The following is a 24,775-nucleotide window of genomic DNA, read 5'->3' on the forward strand; positions in this document are numbered from 1 at the left end:
GCATTATTTACAATAACCAAGATACAGGAACAACCTAAATGTTCATCAACAGATGAATGGATATAGAAAATGTGGTATATTCATAAGTGGAATATTATTCAGCCCTTTAAAAAGAAATATTATTCAGCCCTTAAATAGAAAATGTGGTATATTCATAAGTGGAATAGTATTCGGCCCTTTAAAAAGACCCTTAAAAAGTGGTCCATCCACCACTTGCAACAATGTGAATGGACCTGCAAGAGATTACGCTAAGTGGAATAAGCCATTAACAGAATGACAGATGCTGCATGATTCCACATTACATGAGGCATTTATCATAGTCAAATTTATAGAAGAAAACAGGATGGTGGTTTCCAGGGGATGGGGGAGGAAATAGGGAATTGTTTTTCAATGGGTATAAATTTACAGTTACACAAGATGAATAAGTTCTAGAGAGGTGCTGTACAACATAGTCCCTATTGCTAATAATATAGTATTGCACAATTAAAAATTTAAGACAGCAGATTTTATTTTAAGTGTTCTTACACCAAAACGAAAACGGAAACAGTAAAAAAAACAAAACAACTCAAGAAAACTTTTGGAAGTAACAGATATTTTTATTACTTTGGTTGTGGTGATAGTATTGCAGGTGCATGCATATGTCCCAAATTATCAAATTGTATACACTAAATATGTCTCAGTTACATTTCTATAATGCTGCAAGTACTCTATTAAGCACTAGGAAAACAAACATGATTAAGACTTAGTGCCTTCTTGCATGTAGCACATTGCATAGATACTGAATGGTTTTAATAAAGCTAATAACTACTATTGTAATGTTGCATACATGAGCATTTCATTGAGGTCACACAAATCCCTTTGAGAAGAATCATATTTTAAGATGACTCTTGGGATCCATGTAACAGTTGCTGCAAAAAAAAAAAAAATATATATATATACTCATAAGCTGAAGACTTAATGCCATGTACCCTTTGATACATACTATTAGGTTGTTGCTATTTACTAATGTCTGACTCTTTCAGGACCTCATGGACTGTAGCCCACCAGGCTCTTCTGTCCAAGGGATTTTCAAGGCAAGAATATTGGAGTGGGTTGCCATTTCCTTCTCCAACAATTAGGTTATGGATGCACAAAAATAAGTGTTTTTAGTTTATGTTTATGGTAATTTCATGGGAAAATAGAAAAGATCCCCAATGTATTGAGCAAACATTCCACAACTCATTAGGCCATTTACTCCTCAATCCACTTCTCTGAACTGAAAGGAGAGAGGCTTCTGGCTAAGAGATTCTGACCCCAGTGGCGACAGGGAGGGTCTGCCTTCCTCTAGTCTCAGCTGTAAGCCTGTCTCAGGCAGCCCTCAGGCTTCTTCCGGACTCAGTTCCCTCCACAAGCCCACAAACAAGGCAACAAGCTGACAGGAACTAAGCCAGGATTCTTGGCCTCCTATTCTCCCTTATATGCCAGAGAGAAAGGAGGCCACCTTCCAATATGCAGCCAGCTAGGAATTCAGCCTCCTCCTCCCCCCCTTTCCTTTACCCTTGCCAGACAGCCCTGTGCACAGCCTTCTCAGGCTTCCGGCTCTCTTGGCCAGCTGGGAAAGGAACGGCCTTTCCAGACCCCTGTGAGCTTGCCAATAAACCCTTCTTTTCTACTCAAGAGCCAGAATTGGGAGATTACAAAGCCACTGTCACAAAATGGTCACTAATAGAGGTTTTAAGAGACCAAGGGGAAGAAAGAATTTCTGGGTCAAAGGAAAAGAAAGACAATGGCAAGTTTCTAGCAGTGTAGTCATGGTTTGCTATAGTTTGCTGATTATCAGAGAAACCTTTTCCTTCCAAGGGACCCCAGGCAGGCTGGAAGATGTATTTCTGAAATCTGTTCAAAGCCACATTTCATTAGTTTTATTTTATGAGAAGCTTTCTGGTTGCACATTAACCCCAATTCTCTTAAGACATGAAAAATTTGATATTTCATGAAGATACATAGACATTGGTATGAGATATCTATTTCAGATGTAGACTTCCTGGGGACTAGGTGAGAAAGCAGCTAGAGACACCCATTCCTGCAGACTGCATTCCCATATGCCCATGGACTCCAGCATGACTACTAACTGAGTCTGTGGTGCAAATCTCCTCCAAGGTTAGTCTTAGTGTCTCTTGGCCCAGAAACTTGCCTGGCTCAGTCACAGACCCCTCTCATGTGGTACTGATTCTCTGACTTGGCCGGGTATTATCCGGGATCCACTGGGCTCCAAAAATCATAAATCTTTTCCAGGGCCAGTTTTTTGGTTTTTTTTTTAATAAATTTATTTATTTTAGTTGGGGGCTAATTACTTTACAATATTGTAGTAGTTTTTGCCATACATTGACATGAATCAGCCATGGGTTTACATGTGTTCCCCTTCCTGGACCCCCCTCCCACCTCCCTCCCCATCCCATCCCTCTGGGTCATCCCATTGCCCCAGCAGGGCCAGTTTTGGATTGGCACCAAAGCTACTTTTGAAGCAGCCAATGAGAACGGCCCAGTCTGTGTGGCCAGTGGGAGGCCACCATAACTTTCTATGGAAGACTGACTGGCTACTCTCCTCTACCAACCATGTCCCCCATTTTCAAGGCCACCAACAATATTAGCAAAATACTGTTTCTTAAACTGGCCTAAGAGAAGAGGTACTGTCTGCATCCATTTTTCCTAGGAAGTTTCCATGATTCTTAAGGGGACAGAGCACTGTCAAACTCCATTTATTTACAGTTTCTAACACTAGGTCCTAGACAAGGCAAAAATGTCCTCTGAAGCTTCTCCTCCAGAAAAATGGGTCTCTTAGTAGTCTATGACTGCATAACTATTAGTCACCAGGCAAGTAGTTCTTGACAAAGCAAAAGCACACATAATCTTAAAAATGAATGACCTTCTAACATGGACTGCAGAAATCATTTTTAATCATGAAATCAACATTTTTCAGCATCAAGTTAAAATCCACTTTTTATCCAGCACTATTTTGTATATATATATGCAAAACATATATATATATATGCTATATATATATATATATATATATGCTATATATATATATATATGGTGGTTTAGTCACTAAGTCCTGTCTGACTCTTGTCACCCCATGGACTGCAACCTGCCAGGCTCCTCTGAACATGGGATTCTTCAGGCAAGAATACTGGAGTGGGTTGTCACTTCCTTCTCCAGGGAATCTTCCCAACCCAGGAATCAAATCTGGATCTCCTGCATTGCAGGCAGGTTCTTTACCCAACTGAGCTACAAGGGAAGGTGTTACCATATGTTACATATATATATATATATATATATATATAACACACACACATATATATATATAACACATATATATATACACACACATATATATATATACACATACATATACATATCTCATTTAATCTGTAATAAAACTTTATATTGGTGTTACTCATATTTTTTAGATGAGGAAGCTGAAGCTCAGGGAGAAGTCAAATAACAAGATCAGTGTCACATAGATTACAAAAGATGCAGGCAAGATTTGACTGCAGGTAATCTTTAGTCAGCAAGCTCCTTTTCTTCTAGGATTCACCTTCCTCCAATATTGTCCTAGAGCCACTTTGGACGGAGCAGGATTGCATGATTGGGAAGCAGGTAAGACTCTAATCATGGAGAAGACAATGGCACCCCACTCCAGTGCTCTTGCCTGGAAAATCCCATGGATGGAGGAGCCTGGTGGGCTGTGGTCGATGGGGTCGCTGAGAGTCGGACACGACTGAGCGACTTCACTTTCACTTTTCCCTTTCACGCGTTGGAGAAGGAAATGGCAACCCACTCCAGTGTTCATGCCTGGAGAATCCCAGGGACGGTGGAGCCTGGTGGGCTGCCGTCTGTGGGGTCGCACAGAGTCAGACACGACTGAAGCGACTTAGCAGCAGCAGTAGCAAGACTCTAATCAAGCGTTCTCATTATTTCTTCCAAATTTACTTTACCTGCTTTACATACTGGGTTTTCATGAGAGATTTTCCTTGAAGATAAGAAAAGTTGGACCATAGAACAATACATCACTTGTCCTCCTATTTCAGGATTCCTGCTTAGGAAAAAATAATAGCTAGCAGAGCAAGATATGATTGCCGAGGTATTTTCTAAGGATAAGATTTCTGAGGGATCCTATGGCACATTAATCGATTACCATGCTAACTTACTAGACAATCACTGATGATACCCCATACTCCCTTGTGGCCCAAATTTTGTCTCATAGATCAAAATTTTAATTTAGGAAAATAAGAATGACTGAATTTCAGACTCTTAATGTGTTTTATATTTGAGAGAAAATATCAAATTTCCCCAGCTCTTATGACTTGGAAAGGATAGGCTAGTGATAATTAGGACACATGAATTTCTAAACCTAATATTGCCACTAGTTAACTAAATGACCCTGGATAAGACATGACACTTCCTGGGCTGTGATTTTTTAAAATGACATCCCTATTTAACATTTTCTGATTTCTCTGTACAATATCGAAATGCACAGGCTATTAGAACCCACTCTAGTGTCTAGTCTAGTGGCACTTTGGCCTCTTAAAGGAAGGAAGAGGCAATGCCAAGGCATATGGACTCAGAGTTGAGCTGGCAAGTGGCTTTCCATCAATGATAATTGTCTTCTGGCTTCTTCCTGATTTCAGTTATCCCTGCTTTCCAATGACAAGACATATTTATCCTCTTCTCTGTATGCAGATCAGGAAGCAACAGTTAGAACTGGACATGGAACAACAGACTGGTTCCAAATAGGAAAAGGAGTACGGCAAGGCTGTATATTGTCACCCTGCTTATTTAACTTATATGCAGATTACATCATGAGAAACACTGGGCTGGAGGAAGCACAAGCTGGAATCAAGATTTCTGGGAGAAATATCAATAACCTCAGATATGCAGATACCACCACCCTTATGGCAGAAAGTGAAGAAGAACTGAAGAGCCTCTTGATGAAAGTGAAAGAGGAGAGTGAAAAAGTTGGCTTAAAGCTCAACATTAAGAAAACTAAGATCATGGCATCTGGTCCCATCACTTCATGGCAGATAGATGGGGAAACAGTGGAAACAGTGGCTGACTTTATTTTTCTGGGCTCCAAGATCACTGCAGATGGTGACTTCAGCCATAAAATTAAAAGACGCTTACTCCTTGGAAGAAAAGTTATGACCAACCTAGAGAGCATATTTAAAAGCAGAGACATTACTTTGCCAACAAAGGTCTGTCTAGTCAAGGCTATGGTTTTTCCAGTGGTCATGTATGGATGTGAGAGTTGGACGGTGAAGAAAGCTGAGCACTGAAGAATTGATGCTTTTGAACTGTGGTGTTGGAGAAGACTCTTGAGAGTCCCTTGGACATCATGGAGATCAACCAGTCCATTCTAAAGGAAATCAGTCCTGAATATTCATTGGAAGGACTAATGTTGAAGCTGAAACTCCAATACTTTGGCCACCTGATGCGAAGGGTTGACTCATTGGAAAAGATCCTGATGCTGGGAAAGATTGAGGGCAGGAGAAGAAGGGGATGACAGAAGATGAGATGGCTGGATGGCATCACCGACTCTATGGACATGGGTTTGGATGGACTCAGGGAGTTGGTGATGGACAGGGAAGCCTGGTGTGCTGCGGTTCATGGGGTGGCAAAGAGTTGGACACGACTGAGCGACTGAACTGAACTGAACTTTTCTCATCTCTTCTCTATTCTTCTCTCTCTTTCTCTTTATCCATGTGTGTGAGAGAGAGATAGAGACAGACAGTCCAGCATAACTCTGATCATCTGAGGTTGGTATATTTCTGGAACTATCTCCTCTTCTCCTGATTTCTCAACTTCAGATGTTACTATCAGGATTTTCCTTATTAGCTATGCTGAGCACCTTTTTCAGAGAGGCGCTCTCAGATGAAAACAAAGGACAAAATCAAAAGCCACTTACCTTGGTAATCTAGCTCCCCCCACCAAGTCCAGCCCCCCAATCTGGCCCCCAAACCAAGTAACCTGGGCCTGTCTTCCAGGCTTCTCTCTACTGCCATCTCATGGTGAGGCAGCCTTTTTCTGAGAATTAACTTTTCCTTTAGTACAGGGCCTTACTGACAAAGTAGACATAAAAATTACAGGGTCCTGTCCACCAGAGAAGCAGTCATTATAACAGATTGCATAGGACATGAAGATTATAAATAATCAGAGAATGACTGGATAGGCTGTAGTTTAAGCAAAGAGTATATCAGCACTTAATTCAAGAAATAAGAAAAAAGTTTCTTAGGAGAGAGAAGAATCCTGAATATTCTGAGTTCCATCTGTTTTTTCCCCCCATGGAGGTGGGACCTTTAAAATACTAGAATCATGGAGACCCATTTATGGTACTAAAAGACTTAAAACTGCACCGAGTCAGCAGTGATTTCAACACCATCACTGTAACAGTCTATCAGTATCTCCCGGTGTCTGTACAGATGTTCAGTCACCATGATGCTCACTCAGTCACCTTATAACACTGTCACTGTTTGAATAGAACTGCTTACTGCCCTGATATTCAGGAGACAAAATGGTCTCATGCCCCAGCCAACTGTCTTTCTTTGGTACTTGACTGCTTCTTCTTGTGTCACTTGATCATAATCATGAGTATTTCCCTCTACAGAAAGTGTTAGTTGCTCAGTTGTGTCCAATTTTTTGTAACCCTATGGACCGTAGCCCACCAGGCTCCTCTGTCCATGGGATTTTCCAGGCAAGAATACTGTAGTGGGTTGCCATTTCCTACTCCAGGGGATCTTCCCAACCCAGGGATCGAACTCATGTCTCTTTCATCTCCTGCATTGGCAGGTGGATTCTTTACCACTAGCACCACCTGGGAAGCCATTTCCCTCTATGCATACCACACAGCTTGCTCTGCTCCATCAACTGCCTGCCAGACATGGCTGTTACACTATATACATTTGGCTGCGAAAACAATACACTTGACGTTGATTTAAATTTGGAAACACCCCTGTAAAGCATGGTTAGCTTATGGCATGCAGCAAACAGACCTAGATTATTACTCAAATGTTGTGCTTTGAAGCAGTTCCTCTAATATTTATCCTTATTCTCCTCCATTTGTGTTTTTACTAAATTGTCAATGCAGGTTTAAAAAATCACGATAAAACTTGAATTTTGATCTCTACTGTATCAAGGATTCAATCTAAAGAGCTAATCCAAGCTGAACACTTAGTTAATGCTAGTCCAGTGCTAATATTGAGGCACAAATCCAGACTAGATGACAGATATTTCCCTAAGAAGAATGAAACTTCCAAGCTCAAACTCAAATCAAGTAGTAGTATACACATGTGGAAGAGACAAAATTGCAAAAGACCCATGTCTTACTGTAAGGAGTCTTGGTCTTCTTCAGGATTCCAGGCTCTCAATTAGTGGCCAAGAGATCCAGGGCTCTGCATTCTATAGGAAATTAAAGAAAATAAATAAAAAGACATTGAAATAGCTACAAATGCAGTGAAAATGTATTGCCTAAAGTTAACTCAAGAAACAGAAAATAAATTGTAACTAAGTTCATAATCCCAGTTTATCTAAGCAATTCAAGGGCTTCAGCCAAAAATATTTCTCCACACAGAATCAATATGTGAGCCGAGAGCCTTGTACTGGACCTTAGAAGGGATGCAACATGGTTACCATAGGAAATATGACTGTTTTAGGGAGAACAGGGACATGGGTGAGGTAACACGAGGGCACATATGACACTGTTAATTTCTTTTCAGTTGTTCTGGTGAGTTTAAGGAAAAAGCCTTATTTTGATTAAAGTATGTCTCTAACTTTGCCAGTCTCTCTATTAAATAACATAGGTCTTGGCAGATCACAAGATTCAACTAGTTCTTATTAATCGTGTTTGTTTCCACTGCATTTATATTTCTCACAAACTATAGGAGTTTTCATTTATCTACTTACGGTAGAGATAAAGTGTTTCCTTTTAAAATGATTTTAAATTTAAGAGTGAGTCGATTTTTTAAAAAAAATTAAGTAAACAATATTACTTTTGATGTACCAATAGAGGAAAAATGACGGTAATAAGTAGGTGACCGTACTGTGCTTTGTTGTGTGCGATTCTTTGTGACTGCACGGACTATAGCCCACCAGGCTCCTCTGTCCATTGGGATTCTCTAGACAAGAATACTGGAGTGGACTGCCATGCCCTCCTTCAGCGGATCTTCCCAACCCAGGAATAGAACTCAGGTCTCCCACACTGCAGGCAGATTCTTTACTGTCTCAGCCACCAGAGAAGCCCAAGAATACTGGAGTGGGTAGCCTAACCCTTCTCCAGGGGATCTTCCTGACCCAGGAATTGAACTGGGGTCTCCTGTGTAACAGGCGGATTCTTACCAGCTGAGTTACCAAGGAAGCCCCATGTACGTGTATAGGTGTACATATGTATCTGCATATAGTATCACATATTATTAAATTAGAAAGGAGGTTGAAATTTCTGATTTCCTTGTCTGTATTCTATTTCCAACTAGAAGGCAGTCAGGTATAATGCAGCAAGTGACAAACAGTGGCACGAGCCTGTTATTTAATAACATGTATACAAGCCTATGCTTCACCAAGCACTGTTACATAAACTGTGTAATCTGAATCTCAAAACAGCCCAGTCAATGTTATCATTTCCCACACTATACACAAGAGAGAAAACTAAGGCCCACAGATGGGGTTCAAATTTGTCTTCTTCTACTTGCCACCAAATTTCCCTTAGCATCCTGTTAGAGAAAGCAAAGGGACAAAATCCTTATTCCAAGCAAAATGTCATGTTGTGTAAAAGGGATGTGATAAGATAGATAAACCATCCCACTCTCATTTCTCACATATCTAGATGGACTCAAAATTAGTTTATCCCTAATTAAATATCACTTTTAATTCCTCCATCCCTTCCTTTGCTTCTAAATCTACTGTTTAGCTAACATTTTCAAGTTGCTTTCCTTCAAATTTGCCAGCCTTCTTGCATTTCCAGCCTTCACACATTTAATGAGAATACACTGGGTATATAAGGCCTTGAGTCAACTCACCTTCTCTAGGTTGCATTTTCCAGCAAGCATTAGCATAAATACCAGTATGTTTACACCATAATTACTTTAATTCCCTTGGCCCCAGCAGACCTGGAGTATGTCAATCCACAACAATTTCAGGGGTAAGGGATGATTACTGGTCCATGAAACATAAATTACAATAAATGCTTGGAAATTTGGCACACCACTTCTAAAAGGATCCCAATTTTGCATCAGGAGGGCAGAAGGCTATTTCCCAGATGCGAGCGATTTTCTAGGTCTTCAGGCTTTCTTTTTTTAAACAAGGATCAAAATTCTTTTCTTTGAATTTTCTCCATGAAAATTACAAATATGAACATTTTGGCATCTTCAAAATATGCCAAAAGAAAAACATATCCGGAAAGTATGTCTCTTCCTGGAGAAAACCACTAAGTAAATATTCCTGTAAAATTGGCAAGACTCCTCCCTGGATTTATAACATAAAGTTAGGGACCTTTCTCTTTCATAGGCTATAAAAGAGCTTAGCACCACTAGAAATGTTGCAAAGTGAGTGTCTAAGAAATAAGAACTTTAAATGGCATGTGGACAATTATTTACACACATATGAATGTACAGAGGTCTATGTTTAGGGGCTTATTATTAATAACCAGACAATTAAGAGTGGTAGAGGTTGAAGTTAAAGGCACAATTTAAGTGATTATAGTGTTATGAGGGATATTTCCATTTTTTATACAATAAAGATCCATATATCACTAGTCAAAAAATATTTATTGATTATGTAACATGTGCAGAGCACTGGGGGTATAGGACAGAAGAAATTCTTGTGTTTAGAGAACCTACTATATCCCAGATGCTGTGTAGCAGAATTTCTTGTATATATGTGAGCAGCGAAGGTTGTGGGGCAGGACAAATAGGAAATGTAGGAGAAGGAGAGGAGGGGGGATTTCTAGTTTGAGTCTCAGTGTTATTCATCACTGGGATTCATACATATCTTGTGGAATTATTTTTCTATTTACACAGGAGACTTAAAAACTTAAGTTGACTATTAATTCAGACAAACATACTTGGTCCACAACAAGACTTCATTTATCAGTGGGGTAGTGCAACCTATGGGACTGTCACTTTGGTTTATGTCCTGACCTGACCGTGCATGGACCCATGTATATGGCACTTGTCTATTAACGTGGTACTTAAATTAAATTTGGGAGAGAGAGAAGTGAGTTTCCATGCTGGCAAGGGTGCCGGTGGTTTGTGGAGACGGAGGACTGCAAAGGATATGCTAGAACTTGGGCATCTTGAGAGCTTACCATGGCAGCACACCAGCAGCTCCTCAAACCAATAATCTCAGAGAAGTGAAAATCAGACACGGCCGTGGGATACACTGCAGGTGTACCTGGGGTGTATCAGGAAGCTTGCCCTTGGCATGAACCTGAGCACTAGTACTAGTCAGTGATTTGATGTGATGTAGAGAACACAGGTATCATCAAAAGCACCTGAAGCGGAATGCATGGATTGCCATGCCCTCTTCCAGGGGATCTTCTAGACCCAGTCATATAATATTATGAATACATTTCTTAATAAGAGCAAATAAGACACCTGTTAATGGTAATCCACTCCAGTATTCTTGCCTGGAGAATCTCCTGGACAGAGGAGTCTAGTGGGCTGCGGTCCATGGGGTCGCAGAGAGTCGGACACGACTGAGTTGACTGAGCAGGCATGCACACAAGACACCTCTAGGGACACTATGCTACAGGGGCTGACTTTATTAGAATGGCAGTGAATGGTCCATCCACATTAATACTTTTTATTATTTACTATTTCTGTGAATCTGGAAAACATGTTTTATGCGCAAAATATATTTAATAGTCATGACAATGAAACCTCACAGTCCTCATTTTACTGATGAAGAATTATAACCCTCCAAAATAAAATCGCTTGTTAGAGCACCGTTTAAGTTGAATGGCTTCCCTGGTGGCTCAGATGATAAAGAATCTGCCTGCAAGGCAGGAGATCCGGGTTCAATTCCTGTGTCAAGAGGATCCCTTGGAAAAGGAAATGGCAACCCACTCCAGTGTTCTTGCCTGGAGAATTCCATAGACAGAGGAGCCTGGCGGGCTACAGTCCATGGGGTCGTGAAGAATTGGATAGGACTGAGAAACTAACACTTTCACTTCTTTTTTTCATAGGTTGAAATATGCCCCCTAAAATGATACATCCATGCCCTAACCCTAGAATCTGTGAATATTAACTTATATGGCAAAAGATGTGATTAAGTTTAGGATATTGAGAGGAGGAGTTTATTCTGCATTATCTAGGTGGGCCCTAGAGACAACCACATGTACCCTTTTAAGACAGAGGTAGAGGGAACTTTGGGATGGACACACAGAGAAGATGTACAGAAGAGAGGGAGGCAATGTGACCACAGAAGAGAAGACTGGAGTGATGCAGTCACAAGCCTGGAGCCACCAGAAGTTGGAGGAGGCAAGGAACAGATTCTTCCTAGAACCTTCATGGCTTGGCTGACACCGTGATTTCAGACTTTCAGCCTCCAGAACTGTGAGAGAATACATTTTTGTTTTAAACCACCCAGTCTATGATAATTTGCTTTAAAAACTACAGGAAAAAATACAAGTTACACAATTAACTAGTGAGAGGAAGAGAGACGTTTCAAATCAAAGTTTGTCTGACTTTAAAATCGGTCTCTTTGGTCCCATTGGGATGTTTCCCATATACCATTGACATATGTCCTGGCCATACAGCTCTTGGGTCTTTCAAGATACCTTCTGACCATCCACTTTAGCCAAAACCACTAAACCACTTTAAATGTGGAAATTACTAAAAATTGCTATGTATGTTATGATTTAAACAAAATGTAAAGGCTTCAACAGTTGAGTCAAGTGAACTTGTTATGATCAGGAAAAAGTACATGACAGAGAAGATTTTGAGTTATGAGAAAAATGATACACATAACTGGATAATTGTGAAGGACCAGGTAGAACATTGCAGGGCCTCTGGAGGACAGTTTGAATAGTATTTCAAGGGGAAAATTACAAGCCCCATTCAGAGTACACTGTGTCAGCCAGCTTGCAATTGGAAGTCTTGTACTAAAATGAAAACCTAATTAGACTTAGACTCTGGTTGTTTCTGTCATCACTACAGTGGATTGTTACTCTCCCTTCTGGAATCTAAGGTATTCTTATTTACTTACTGAAGATCCTTCTCTTAAAAAAATCTTTTCCACATCCAAGGTCATTTACGGAATCAATTTTGTATCTACATCCTTCACGGTCAGGCATTTTCTTTCTGTCCATGAGCCTCTTTCAATGCCATCTGTTTTGCTAAGGGATTTAGTGAATTACAAACCAGACCAGCAACATACAGGGACACAAATACTGGGTTCTTACAAAACAAGTTTCAGCTTTACCTCAGCACTTCACCCTCTCCGCTGAGGGCTGCTGCTGCTGCTGCTCTGCTAAGTCGCTTCAGTCGTGTCTGACTCGGTGCGACCCCATAGATGGCAGCCCACCAGGCTCCGCCGTCCCTATGGTACCAATTTTATTTGCAGATAGTATTCCAAAGTTCACAAGTTACACCTCTGCCACAGCCTTGGCTAAATCTTGAACTAGTGCAGAATTCAGCTGTGCTAGAGTACTGATCTTAGCATGCTTAGATGTGGCATATTTGTTGTTGATAGTCATGTGCTTTGTAAGCCCACGGTTCACCATGATCACATTCTTTGCCGGGTGTTGCATAACAACAAGAAGGGATTCACTGAGGGTGAATTAAGTCATCTTCATGAGAGATAAAATTACCTATATTTCTGCCTAACCTTAATAACAAAGAGAAAGAAGAAGAAGGCCTTTTATCTATTCATTGTAAACAGAGTAATTACAATTTGCTATGGCTCACAGAAGCAGGAAAAAAACAACAACAAACCACCACATTTAATGTGTTTTTCATTTTCTCTGAGCACCTGAACAACTTGGTCGTCTTAACTCTAGCGCATTACAGCTAACATTTTAATCTCTCATAGCAGAGAAGCAAGAAATAAGTTTATGCCCGGTAATAACAGCATCACTAAGATCAATACTCAGAGATACCGTAGGAAATAGGTTCACTTTTTGCAAAAACACTATACGTTTCCCACTTGAGAAGATCAAAGCTGAGATGGGGCATTTAGGGTCTGGCTTTCACCTTCTAGAATCGTTCGTCAGGCGACATACAATAGTGCTTTCTTGCTACATAAGACACAGCACTGGGGGGATGGGGGATAAGATGGCGGAGGAATAGGACGGGGAGACCACTCTCTCCTCCACAAATGTATCGAAAGAACATCTAAACGCTGACCAAACTTCACAAAACTACTTCTGAAGGCTGGCTGAGGACTTCAGGCTTCCACAAAAACTGCGCATTATCTTCAAAAGAGGTAGGAGAAATTATAAAAGATAAAAAGAGAGACAAAAGAGTTAGGGACGGAGACCCGTCCCGGGGAGGGAGTCGTAAAAGAGGAGGAATTTCCAAGCACCAGGAAACCCTCTCACTGGCGGGTGTGGGGGAGGATTTTTTATCTCGGAGGGCAACGTAACTGGGAGGAAAAAATAAATAAAATCCACAGATTACGTGCCTAAAGCAACTCCCAGCAAAGAACCCCAGACGCTCGCATCATCCGCCACCAGCAAGTGGGGGCTGAACGGAGAGGAGCGGGCGGCATTGCCTAGGGTAAGGACCGGGCTCGAGTGCCCCGAGGGCAATCTGAGGGAGCTAACGTGAGATAGTAACCTAAACTGTGGGACAGCGAGAGAGAAAGAACTATCCCGCGAAAAGCCCAACTCTAAGGCACTGCCGGCCCGCTCACAGAACAAAGGACTGAGCGATACCAGAGGAGAGCTAGCCGGCTGCGGACCGCCCCATCCCCCGCCGGACACAGCGGGCAGGCGGGGCCCGCCAGAGCCGGAAAGGGGCAAACTCGGCTCCAGAGAGGGCACCCCCTACCAAACTGCAAACAGGCTCCCAGTTTCTAAGCAAAGACTGCCTGAGATCCCGGAGGGTCGACAGCCGCCGGGAGGGTCGCAGCCAGAGACCAGCTCCCCAGAACCGACACAAAGCACACCGGAGCCGGGCACGCCCGTAAACCGAGGCGGGGACCAGGGAGGTGATAAGCCGCACCGCCCCAACAGGGGAGACCGCGCTCGCCAAACTCCTGGCCGCCGGGTCAGCTCCGACCGGGAACGGCACAAGCCGCGGGCGAAACCGAGTCTGCGCCTTTGTGGAGTAACCTGGAGCCTGAACCTGAGCGGCGTAGACCTGGGAAGTGCACGCAGCTCAGGGCCCGCTCCCCGGCCGAGTAACCTGAAGCCTGAGCAGGGTAGACGGGGAAAGCACACACGCCGTGAGCGGGGGCGAACCCAGTGCGGCCGAGACACTGCGAGCTTACCACACGCACGCCAGAATTGCAGTGTTCCTTCCTCCCCACAGCACGATTGAACAAGCGAACGTAAAGAGATCACCTCCACCGTTTTGTTGCAGGGCGGAAATTAGATACTGAAGAGATCTCCAAACAGAAGCCAAATAAACAGAGGGAAGCGCTTTGGAAGGGACAGGCCAACAGATTAAGATCCCTGTAGTTAATACCGACTGCATTGAAAAGGACCTATAGATCTTGAAAAGTATAAGCAGGAATAAGGATCTATCTAAAACTGAGCAGATCCCACACTGCTCACAACAGCTCCAGAGAAAGTCCGGGATATATATATTTTTTACTATTTTTTTTTTTTAATTTTTTTTTTTTAATTAAAAAAAAAAATTTTTTTTTTCTCTTCTTTCCTTTTTCTTCAAGTCCTCTATTACACCTTTAACTTTCATTTTCATAACCCACTATTAACTTGCAAAAAAAAAAAAACCCTATTTTTGAAGCAAACTACATACATATATCTTATACCTTTTGTGTTTTCTTTTTTTAATGTTTTTTTCCTGTTCTACATTTTTTTACTGTTTCTTTTTTTACTGTTTTACTGTTTTTTTTTCTTTTTACACTGTTTCCTTTTTTCTTTTTTTTTTTTTTTTAGATTGTAAGTTTTATAAGAGTCTAACCTCTACTCTAGATTTTTAATCTTTGTTTTACATATTTGATATCAACTTTGTACATTTAAGAACCCAATCTTTAGGACCCACTTTTACTCAGGAGTGTGATCACTGGCCTGATCACTCTCTCCACCTATTGATGCTCTTTCTTCTCCCTCAGGGAACCTCTATCTCCCACCCTCCTCCTTCTCTTCTCAACCCAATTCTGTGAATCTCTGAGGGTGTTCTGGGTACCGGAGAACACTTCAGGAACAGGATACTGCCCAGATCTCTCTCTCCCCTCTTGATTCCTCCCTTTCTACTCATGCTCACCTCTGTTACCTTCCTCCCCCCTCTCTATGTATGTCTGTGAATCACTCTGAGGGTTCCAAACTGTGGAAAGCGCAGAGGGAAGTGCTTACTGGCTAGATTGCTCTCTCCACATTTGAATTCCCCTTTTCCCCTCCTGGTCACCTCAGCCCACCCCCCCCACCTCATCTCTCCATGTAACTCAGTGAACCTTTCTGGGTATCCCTCACTGTGGAGAATCTTTTCACCATTAACCTAAAAGTTTTATTATTGAGGCTGTATGGAAGGAGAAGTCTTGAGGCTACTGCAAGAATAAGACTGAAAGCCAGGGGAAACATTAATTAATAAGAGACCATCCAATAGCCTCCATAAATTCAATGAAACCAAGCTCCACCCAAGAGACAATAAGTTCCAGAGCAAGACATACCACGCAAATTCTCCAGCAATGCAGGAACATAGACCTGAGCATCAATATACAGGCTGCCCAGAGGCACACCAAATCCATAGACATCTCAAAAATTAATACTGGTCACTCCATTACACTCTAGAGAGCAGAAATCCAGCTCCACCCACCAGAACACCGACACAAGCTCCCCCAACCAGGAAGCCTTGACAAGCCACCTGTCCAACCCCAACCGCAGTGAGGAACCTCCACAACAAAGAGGAACTTCATACTACCAGAATACAGAAGGGCCACGCCTAACACAGCAATCTAAACAAGATGAAAAGACAGAGAAATACTCAGCAAGTAAAGGACAATGAGAAATGCCCACAAAGCCAAACAAAAGAGGAGGAGATAGGGAATCTATCTGAAAAAGAATTTAGAATAAGGATAATAAAAATGATCCAAAATCTTGAAAGCAAAATGGAGTTACAGATAAATAGCCTGGAGACAAAGATTGAGAAGATGCAAGAAATGTTTATCAAGGACTTAGAAGAAATAAAAAGGAATCAATATAGAATGAATAATGAAATAAAGGAGATAAAAGACACTCTGGAGGGAACCAACAGTAGAATAACGGAGGCAGAAGATAGGATAAGTGAGGTAGAAGATAGAATGATGGAAATAAACGAAGCAGAGAGGAAAAAAGAAAAAAGAATCAAAAGAAATGAGGAAAACCTCCGGGACCTCTGGGACAATATGAAACGCCCCAACATTCGAATCATAGGAGTCCCAGAAGAAGAAGATAAAAGGAAAGGCCATGAAAAAATACTCGAGGAGATAATAGTTGAGAATTTCCCTAAATTGAGGAAAGAAATAGTCACAGAAGTCCAAGAAACCCAGAGAGTTCCAAACAGGATAAACCCAAGGCGAAACACCCCAAGACACATATTAATCAAATTAACAAAGATCAAACACAAAGAACAAATATTAAAAGCAGCAAGGGAAAAACAACAAATAACACACAAGGGGATCCCCATAAGGATAACAGCTGATCTTTCAATAGAAACCCTTCAGGCTAGAAGGGAATGGCAGGACATACTTAAAGTAATGAAAGAGAATAATCTACAACCCAGATTACTGTACCCAGCAAGGATCTCATTCAGATATGAAGGAGAATTCAAAAGCTTTACAGACAAGCAAGAGCTGAGGGAATTCAGCACCACCAAACCAGCTCTCCAGCAAATGCTAAAGGATCTTCTCTAAACAGGAAACACAGAAAGGATGTTTCAACACGAACTCAAAACAACAAAGTAAATGGCAACGGGATCATACTTATCAATAATTACCTTAAATGTAAATGGGTTGAATGCCCCAACCAAAAGACAAAGGGTTGCTGAATGGATACAAAAACAAGACCCCTATATATGCTGTCTACAAGAGACCCACCTCAAAACTAGAGACACACACAGGCTGAAAGTGAAAGGATGGAAAAACATATTCCATGCAAACGGAGACCAAAAGAAAGCAGGAGTCGCAATACTCATTTCAGATAAAATAGACTTTAAAATAAAGGATGTGAAAAGGGACAAAGAAGGACACTACATAAAGATCAAAGGATCAATTCAAGAAGAAGACGTAACAATCATAAATATATATGCACCCAACATAGGAGCACCACAATATATAAGGCAAATACTAACAAGTATGAAAGGGGAAATTAACAATAACACAATAATAGTGGGAGACTTTAATACTCCACTCACGCATATGGATAGATCAACTAAACAGAAAATTAACAAGGAAACACAAACTTTAAATGATACAATAGACAAATTAGATTTAATTGATATTTACAGGAGTTTCCACCCCAAAACAATCAATTTTACCTTTTTCTCAAGTGCACATGGAACTTTCTCCAGGATAGATCACATCCTGGGCCATAAATCTAGCCTTGGTAAATTCAAAAAAATTGAAATCATCCCAGCCATCTTCTCTGACCACAATGCAGTAAGATTAGACCTCAATTACAGGAAAAAAACTATTAAAAGTTCCAACATATGGAGGCTAAACAACACGCTTCTGAATAACCAACAAATCACAGAAGAAATCAAAAAAGAAATAAAATTATGCATGGAAACGAATGAAAATGAAAACACAACAACCCAAAACCTATGGGACACTGTAAAAGCAATACTAAGGGGAAGGTTCATAGCAATACAGGCGTACCTCAAGAAACAAGAAAAAAATCAAATAAATCAACTAACTCTACACCTAAAGCAACTAGAGAAGGAAGAAATGAAAAACCCCAGGGTCAGTAGAAGGAAAGAAATCTTAAAAATTAGGGCAGAAATAAATGCAAAAGAAACAAAAGAGACCATAGCAAAAATCAACAAAACTAAAAGCTGGTTTTTCGAGAAGATAAACAAAATTGATAAGCCATTAGCCAGACTCATCAAGAAACAAAGGGAGAAGAATCAGATCAACAAAATTAGAAATGAAAATGGAGAGATCACAACAGACTCCACAGAAATACAAAGGATCATAAGAGACTACTACCAACAGCTATATGCCAATAAAATGGACAACTTGGAAGAAATGGACAAAATCTTAGAAAAGTATAACTTTCCAAAACTGAACCATGAAGAAATAGAAGATCTTAACAGACCCATCACAAGCACGGAAATTGAAACTGTAATCAGAAATCTTCCAGCAAACAAAAGCCCAGGACCAGACGGCTTCACAGCGGAATTCTACCAAAAATTTAGAGAAGAGCTAACACCTATCCTACTCAAACTCTTCCAGAAAATTGCAGAAGATGGTAAACTTCCAAACTCATTCTATGAGGCCACCATCACCCTAATTCCAAAACCAGACAAAGATGTCACAAAAAAGGAAAACTACAGGCCAATATCACTGATGAACATAGATGCAAAAATCCTTAATAAAATTCTAGCAAACAGAATCCAACATCATATTAAAAAGATCATACATCATGACCAAGTGGGCTTTATCCCAGGAATGCAAGGTTTTTTTAACATCCGCAAATCAATCAATGTAATACACCACATTAACAAATTGAAAGAAAAAAACCATATGGTTATCTCAATAGATGCAGAAAAAGCCTTTGACAAAATTCAGCATCCATTTATGATTAAAACCCTCCAGAAAGCAGGAATAGAAGGAACATATCTCAACATAATAAAAGCTATATATGACAAACCCACAGCAAACATTATCCTCAATGGTGAAAAATTGAAAGCATTTCCCCTAAAGTCAGGAACAAGGCAAGGATGCCCACTTTCACCACTACTATTCAACATAGTTTTGGAAGTTTTGGCCACAGCAATCAGAGCTGAAAAAGAAATAAAAGGAATACAGATAGGAAAAGAAGAAGTAAAACTCTCACTGTTTGCAGACGACATGATTCTCTACGTAGAAAACCCTAAAGACTCTACTAGAAAATTACTAGAGTTGATCAATGAATATAGTAAAGTTGCAGGATATAAAATTAACACACAGAAATCCCTTGCATTCCTATACTCCAATAATGAGAAAACAGAAAGAGAAATTAAGGAAACAATACCATTCACCATTGCATCAAAAAGAATAAAATACTTAGGAATATATCTACCTAAAGAAACAAAAGACTTATATATAGAAAACTATAAAACACTGATGAAAGAAATCAAAGAGGACACAAACAGATGGAGAAATATACCGTGTTCATGGATTGGAAGAATTAATATAGTGAAAATGAGTATACTACCCAAAGCAATCTATAGATTCAATGCAATCCCTGTCAAGCCACCAATGGTATTTTTCACAGAACTAGAACAAATCATCTCACAATTTGTATGGAAATATAAGAAACCTCGAATAGCCAAAGCAATCTTGAGGAAGAAGAATGGAACTGGAGGAATCAACCTGCCTGACTTCAGGCTCTACTACAAAGCCACAGTCATCAAGACAGTATGGTACTGGCACAAAGATAGAAATATAGATCAATGGAACAAAATAGAAAGTCCAGAGATAAACCCACGCACCTATGGACACCTTATCTTCGACAAAGGAGGCAAGAATATACAATGGAGAAAAGACAATCTCTTTAACAAGTGGTGCTGGGAAAACTGGTCAACCACTTGTAAAAGAATGAAACTAGAACATTTCCTAACACCGTACACAAAAATAAACTCAAAATGGATTAAAGATCTAAATGTAAGACCAGAAACAATAAAACTCCTAGAGGAAAACATAGGCAAAACACTCTCCGACATAAATCACAGCAGGATCCTCCATGACCCACCTCCTAGAATATTGGAAATAAAAGCAAAAATAAACAAATGGGACCTAATTAAAATTAAAAGCTTTTGCACAACAAAGGAAACTATAAACAAGGTGAAAAGACAGCCTTCAGAATGGGAGAAAATAATAGCAAATGAAGCAACAGACAAACAATTAATCTCAAAAATATACAAGCAACTTCTGCAGCTGAATTCCCGAAAAATAAACGACCCAATCAAAAAATGGGCCAAAGAACTAAACAGACATTTCTCCAAAGAAGACATACAGATGGCTAACAAACACATGAAAAGATGCTCAACATCACTCATTATTAGAGAAATGCAAATCAAAACCACAATGAGGTATCATTTCACACCAGTCAGAATGGCTGCTATCCAAAAGTCTACAAGCAATAAATGCTGGAGAGGGTGTGGAGAAAAGGGAACCCTCTTACACTGTTGGTGGGAATGCAAACTAGTACAGCCACTATGGAGAACAGTGTGGAGATTCCTTAAAAAACTGGGAATAGAACTGCCATATGACCCAGCAATCCCACTGCTGGGCATATACACCGAGGAAACCAGAATTGAAAGAGACGCGTGTACCCCAATGTTCATCGCAGCACTGTTTACAATAGCCAGGACATGGAAGCAACCTAGATGTCCATCAGCAGACGAATGGATAAGGAAGCTGTGGTACATATACACAATGGAATATTACTCAGCCATTAAAAAAAATACATTTGAATCGGTTCTACTGAGATGGATGAAACTGGAGCCCATTATACAGAGTGAAGTAAGCCAGAAAGAAAAACAACAATACAGTATACTAATGCATATATATGGAATTTGAAAGATGGTAACGATAACCCTATATGCGCGACAGAATAAGAGACACAGATGCATGGAACAATTTTATGGACTCTGAGGGAGAAGGTGAGGGTGGGACGTTCTGGGAGAATAGCATTGAAACATGTATATTATCATATGTGAAACAGAACACCATTCCATGTTCGATGCATGAGACAAGGGCTCAGGGCCGGGGCAATGGGATGATCCAGAAGGATGGGATGGGGAGGGAGGTGGGTGGGGGGTCCAGGAGGGGGAACACATGTAAACCCATGGCTGATTCATGTCAATGTATGGCAAAAACTATTGCAATGTTGTGAAGTGATTGGCCCCCAACTAAAATAAATAAATTTATATAAAAAAAAAAAAAAAAAAGACACAGCACTGGGGAATTAAAAAGGTTTAAATGTGTCATCTCTGCCCAAAACTTCTAGTTGGGTAGATAAGAAATGATGTCTTATTATTTTAACAGCCCCAAACAACTGAAACAAAAAGAAACTCAAATAAGAGTTCAAGACAGCAAAAATAGCACAAGACAGGACATGTTTAATTATCCATAATTGCTACAGGATGTCAGAAAAAATGGAGAGAACATATCATACTGGAGTGGTCTGGATGTCAGTACCAAGACTGGAAATGAATTATGCTAGATGGATGCAAAAGGCCAAAAAGAATCAATATCTAGAATCACCAAATGATACCCTTATGAATATTCAATATACTCTGGTAATGCACAAGGACGGCCTTTCTCATGCAGCTGGATCAAATCTGCTATACTGACTTGAACCAGTGCACACTTACAGCCTTTTCCTTCCAACATAGTATAAATGTCAGTATGGAAACAGCAACATATATTTTCTCCACATATTATACACATGTCTCCTTCCACATGTGGAAGTTCTAATCTTATAGATCTTATCCCTTTGGGACTAGTTGTGTGTTTATATTGACCTTCGTTCATCCTTCTTAAATTAACAAAGAAGGACCAGATTTTCCATTCCAAATAGAATGACTCATCTAAGTACAAAAAGCAATGAAATTTCCAAGAAGCCTCTTCCTAATATCCTGTACACCTCACGTTATCAAGAAGAATTTACTTAGAGAGTAATAGAAGTACTACTACTACAAGTTGTAATGATGGAAACCTGGTCCCATGCCATCTATTATATTTTCATAGGATTATCAAATCTGATAGACAAATCTCAGATTCTTATTCTAACAGATTCAATTTAACCACTGATCTGATAAATATTACAAAATGCCTTCTTTATACTAAATAATGTTTCAGGTATTGCAGATATAATGGTGGTGGTAGGGAAGGTATAAGGTCTGTGTGTTCAGAGAGTTTACATTCAAGTGTGTGTGTGTGTGTTACTGTGTTGGGGAGAGAGAGACGACAAACACGTGGTACATTGACTGAAGGCAATTCAGATTGCGGGGTATCTGCCGTGTGGAAATAATAATGACGTGATGAGATGGAGAGGGACTGTTGGGGGTGGCAGAAGTGGGAGTGCAATTACTTCAGATGGTGTAATCACCCAAGGTTTCTCGGAAGAAATCACATTCTAATAACTGGATGAAGGTAGTGATACGAAGATCAAGGGAAGAGTGGTCCAGGTAGAGAAAAGAGCAAGTACAAAGGCCCTAGGATGGAAGTGAGCTTGTTCAAGGATAAGCAGGAAGATCAGTACCGTCGAAGCAGGATGAGAGAGAGAAGTGTTGAGAAGAAGCAGGAAAAGGAAGGCAGGACTTAGATCATTTGGCGCCTTGTGGGCCATGGAAAGGATTCAGTATGCCTGCTTAGGACAAATATTAACAGTAATTTCATAAGATCCAGGCAAATTTAGTTGAATAAATTTCTAAGTTATTTTATCTGCTCTTACATACTAAAATACTCACTGGTAACAAACATTTTAGATTTGAATATTTACTAAAAATATAACTTTTACCGAAACTGAGATTTGTTGTTTTCATAGTTTGATGATCCTATTTCAAGTTACATAATACTGAAGAGATTATTTTTTAAAATTTTAAATTGGAGGATAATTGCTTTACAATGTTATGTTGGTTTCTGCCATACAACAACATGAATTGGCCATAAGTATATGTATGTCTCTTCCCTCTTGAACCTCCCTTCCATACCCACCCCATACAACCCCTCTTAGCTGTTACAGAGCACCAGACCAGGCTCCCTGTGTTATATAGCAAGTTCTCAGTAGCTATCTATTTTACATGATAGTGTATATATATATATATATATATATATATATACACGTCAATGCTACTTTCTCAATTCGTCCTACCCTCAGCTTCCCCCGCTGTGTCCACAAGTCTGTTCTCTACATCTGTATCTCCATTCCTGCCCTACAAATAGGTTCATCAGTACCATTTTTCTAGATTACGTATATATGCATTATTATACAATATTTTTTCTCTTTCTGATTTACTTCACCATGTATAACAGGCTCTAGGTTCATCCACCTCACTAGAACTGACTCATATGCATTCCTTTTTATGACTGAGTAATATTCCATTGGTTTCCCAGGTATCTCAGTGGTAAAGAATCTGCTGGCCAATGCTGGAGATGTGGGTTTGATTCCTGGGTTGGGAAGATCCCCTGGAGAGGGAAATGGCGACCTGCACCAGTATGCTTGCCTGGAAAATTCCATGGACAGAGGATCCTGGCAGGCCCCAGTCACACAGACTTGGACATGACTGTGCAACTCAGCACACACACATACAATATTACATTGCATATATGTACTGCAACTTCTTTATCCATTCATCTGTCAATGAACATCTAGGTGCTTTCACATCCAAGCTATTGTAGGTAGTGCTACAATGAACACTGGGGTTCATGTGTTTTTTTCAATTATGGTTTTCTCAGGGTATATGCCCAGGAGTGCAATTGCTGGGTCATATGGTAGTTTTATTCCTAGTTTTTTAAAGAAATCTTCACACTGTTCTCCATAGTGGTTGCATCAATTTACATTCTCACCAACAGTGCAAGAGGGTTCCCTTTTCTCCACACCCTCTCCAGCATTTATTGTTTGTAGATTTTTTGATAATGGCCATTCTGACTGGTGTGAAGTGATACCTCATTGTAGTTTTGATTTGTATTTCTCTAAAAATGAGCAATGTTGAACATTTTTTCAAGTGTTTGTTGGCCATCTGTAAGTCTTCTTTGGAGAAATAAAAATTATGGGATTTTTTAGTACATTTCAATATTCCCATCCATGTCTCAAAAAATTATCTACACAAAAGGCTGGACTCAGAGAAACAAAGCCCAAAATCATGTAACACTAACAAATCACCTGTTTTCAGTTGTCTTTACTCTTTCTTATACTCTGTCCTCAAGCGTATGCTATCATGATGTAGCTTTAATCATAACACATAGATGATTTTTCTCCAGTGCTTTCAAAGCACGTTTTGAGTAGGGTCGTTATTATTTTGCAAGATTTGGACATTGGCAAGTAGATTTCTCAGCAACTCTAAATAAGCCTGGCTAACTGGACTTCACTGATCACTCCTTGCAATGATTTTCCCCTCTCTTTGACTCAAATCTTCACTTCTTATCAAAATTACTCTTTCATGGTAAAAAAGGACTTGAAAAGAAAAGTAATTTCTGATAAGCAGTAATGAGACTGACTTCTTACTAGGATCCCTGGGTATAAAAATTAGATTCTAAGTAATTTCTAAATAATTTATGAGAATTCACAAGAGGAGAATTCCTTCTCTTAGCTGAGTGTCATTTGTTTGCAAATGAGAAGACACAGCTGTGGGATGGCTAATTAGGAAGACTTTAACCTTACCTAACTATGTTTTAACAAAACCTAGAAAAAAGACATTTTTCTTAGTCTCTGTGT

The 24,775-nt window shown here is 40.1% G+C and overlaps 1 protein-coding gene across 1 annotated transcript in view; it reads right to left on the reverse strand.

Moving 5' to 3' along the window:
* The window catches only part of LOC145513846 (uncharacterized), a 449,854-nt gene that overhangs the window by 142,738 nt on the left and 282,341 nt on the right, over positions 1 to 24,775 (reverse strand). The window contains exon 7 of the mRNA XM_081510793.1: positions 7,363 to 7,434. The gene's annotated coding sequence lies outside the window, so the exon portion shown is untranslated. The remainder of the gene's footprint in view (positions 1 to 7,362; positions 7,435 to 24,775) is intronic.

The sequence above is a fragment of the Giraffa tippelskirchi genome, chromosome 7 (genome assembly GCF_054371585.1).
Source record: "Giraffa tippelskirchi isolate mGirTip1 chromosome 7, T2T-mGirTip1v1.2.pri, whole genome shotgun sequence".
Lineage (NCBI taxonomy): Eukaryota > Metazoa > Chordata > Mammalia > Artiodactyla > Giraffidae > Giraffa > Giraffa tippelskirchi.